Here is a 3,000-nt window from a genome sequence, read left to right on the forward strand (position 1 = left end):
CGAAATCGAAATCGTAACAGACACACAGAGTGAAAGACGCCACAAGTCACATGCAGACAAAGGTGTATAACTAATTTCGAGGCTTGTTGTTTACTAATTGCGGCAGCTCACAGTTTTGCTTACCTGTCAGACAAGTTGCAAGCGGAGTCAAGTTGTGGCAGCTGCCAAAAAATTGGTCAAACAAATGTGAAAACTCGACCGCGCACTTGAACAATTTCGCTTTTATGCAACTTTTCGCTTAAAGCACACTGGGGAAATTCGTAGTGTGTGGGGCAGCAATAGTTTTGGTTCGGGGGGCATGCAACATAAAGTTTTACCAGCTCATAAAACGCTCAGAAACAAGCGCACCAAAATCGAACGCACATCAAAATTGCACCGGGGGGTCAGTTGCGATTTGAGGGTAAGGTTGAAGCTGCTTCTTTTTCTTCTTTTTTTTTTCGTGGACGGGGTCAGTTGAAGCAGCGACTGTGCCACACTCACACTCAGATGGGGCACGGATTGATTTCGTGCGTTTATTGAAAGCGCAAACAAGCAAGGCCAAAGTGAAACTGCGAGACGATGTGAATGTTTGTCGACCAGAGTGTATTTATGTGTGAGTGTGCTTGTTTGCGTGTACTTGTGGCAGTTGCAAGTGCAGAGCGTTTTGTGCAAACAAATGAAAATCGAAGCGGCAAAGCGATGAAAATCAAAAGTTACGGCACTTTGACGGCGGCCGTAAAAAAGATTAAACTTGCCACTGCTTAGATTGCTGCACAGCTGCTGCTGCTTGCCTCTCCCCTCACTCTCTCTGTCTCTCTCATTCCGTCTCTATCTCTAGCTCACATTCTAACGCTTGCTGTCTCGCTTGTGCTCGGGGAGGCAGCGTAAGTTTTTGTAGCATACTTTTAAGCGCAGTTCACAATGTTTTATAATTTTTTATCACTTGCAATTTGGCTGGCAAAATGTGAGGTCATAAAACAACAACATGAGCAAAACGTTTGTTGTTATTGTTGAAGCGGAACGTGTTCCAATTAAACGCAAACGGAACGCCGCGCCACGCATCCCGCCCATCGCGAGGCCACGCCCAGCGACGCAGTAGTTAATTTAAATGAAATTCGCAACGTCGCACGTGATACATGCAAATATGGCAAATAAAAATTACAACTCATAAAAAAATCGAATTGTGCACAGTTGATGTTGTTGTTGTTGTTGCTGTTGTCCTTGTACAATTTGTTGTTGTTGTGGTTACTGAAGTCGCTAGACATCTAAAAGGTTCGTGGCCGAGCAGGCAGAGGGAACATGAGGAGGCTTCTGCCAAAAACTGTAATTTATGGAGCTACGCGTGGAATGAGAACGCAACTTGTAGCTGCTTTTATTTCACAGCTGCCACGCCCACAACTCGCATGTGCAGCCCATAAAAATAACGGCAGCACGAGCAAAAAAAAAAAACACAAAAAAAACAGAAGAGGATGAAAAAAGCAACGAATAAAAAATAAAAGCGACGGCACTTTGGCAAATTGTTCGCTTTAATTTTGCACAACTTTTCATTGGATCTTCCTCTCTCCATCTCTCCCGCAGAGTTCGCTCTTTTTAATTCGCAAAGTTGATTAAAATGTTGCATTCCATGTGCTGTGAGTCTTACGTATCCTTTCCACGCCTATCGCTCTTAATGTGCTAATTGGTAGGCGTTGCCGCTGCGTGACATGCAAAATGTTTTACATTTGATTCAATTAGATTACCAGAATTCATATGATAGAGCAGCTTAATGTTGATGTAGGGGAAACCTTACAATTTTGTCCTGTAATTTGTGGGCCTCAACTGCTACCAATCAAAGGTTAATTGCGACTGCTGCAAATCAACAAAGTTTATTACGTAATCAGGCGTCGATGCGATGCGTTTGAATCAAGTGAAACGAAGGCATCCAGCAGTAGGTAAGCCATAAAGTTGTGTAGTGAACGAAGGCAGCAAGCAGCACTCAACACTCATATACTCACCATTCACCATTCATTCACGCACTCACATGCATTTTAATCACATAAAACTCACTTACATTGGCAACATTTTGTGTTATTTGTATGAGCCAGTAAATGTGTGTGTGTGTGTGAGTGTGTGTGTATGTGTGTGAGCATCTATGTGAGGGAATCGTTGTCGCTGTGTTTTACTCTGCAAGGGATATTATAACTTTAGCAGCAAGTTGTTAATCCACTTGCTGCAGATTCTACTTCAAACTTTTACAAAATTGAAATGCAAATATTTTCACCCAATTTCCCAGTGCTCGCAACTGCATGAAAAGGTTTATTCTATTCAATTTATCATAAAATTAAGTAATTATATAAAATTTGGAATTAATTGAATTGACTTTGAGAAAAATGTGATAAGTAATTAAATAATATACGAGTATTTGCCCAACAATTATTAGCTTTTGTTTTAGACCGTCAGTGTATCAATAGTTCGTGTTGCTCCCAGTGGCACGTTTTTTTGTTATTTGTTTTGGCTCAGAATAGTACTACGTGGCGTATGCTCAACATTTGCTGGCAAACAAATTTATGCGATTACACATAAATCTACAGCTGCTTTCAGTGCTTGTTGTTCAAGTTGTTGTTGTGCTCATACACACAAACGCACACATCTGCTAAACCATATAGTTTATGTGGAACGTAGCAAAAACTTTCATTTTGCAACCCAAAAACATCTTAATTTAATAAAGTGGCAGGCAGCCAGGCAGCAAAATCTGTGGAAATTTGTTGTGGGAGCAGCACTGCACAGCCAAATAAATCTCAATTAGGCCAAGCTCTGACTGCAGTGAATTCATTATGTGTGCTAAATGATTGGACCAAGTGCTCTTTCACTCCAACTCTGACGAGTTTTCGCTTTGCTTTTTTTATTCAATAAATATTTATGTGTGTACGTATAGTATGTATAGTATATATGTATGTATTATAGTTCCTCTTTTTTTCTCGCATTAACAAGTTTTTCGATTTTTTTTCATTTTCCAAGTTTGTTACTTAAATGATTGATTGA

Source organism: Drosophila sulfurigaster, chromosome 3, assembly GCF_023558435.1.
Source record: "Drosophila sulfurigaster albostrigata strain 15112-1811.04 chromosome 3, ASM2355843v2, whole genome shotgun sequence".
In the NCBI taxonomy this organism is placed as follows: Eukaryota; Metazoa; Arthropoda; class Insecta; order Diptera; family Drosophilidae; genus Drosophila; species Drosophila sulfurigaster.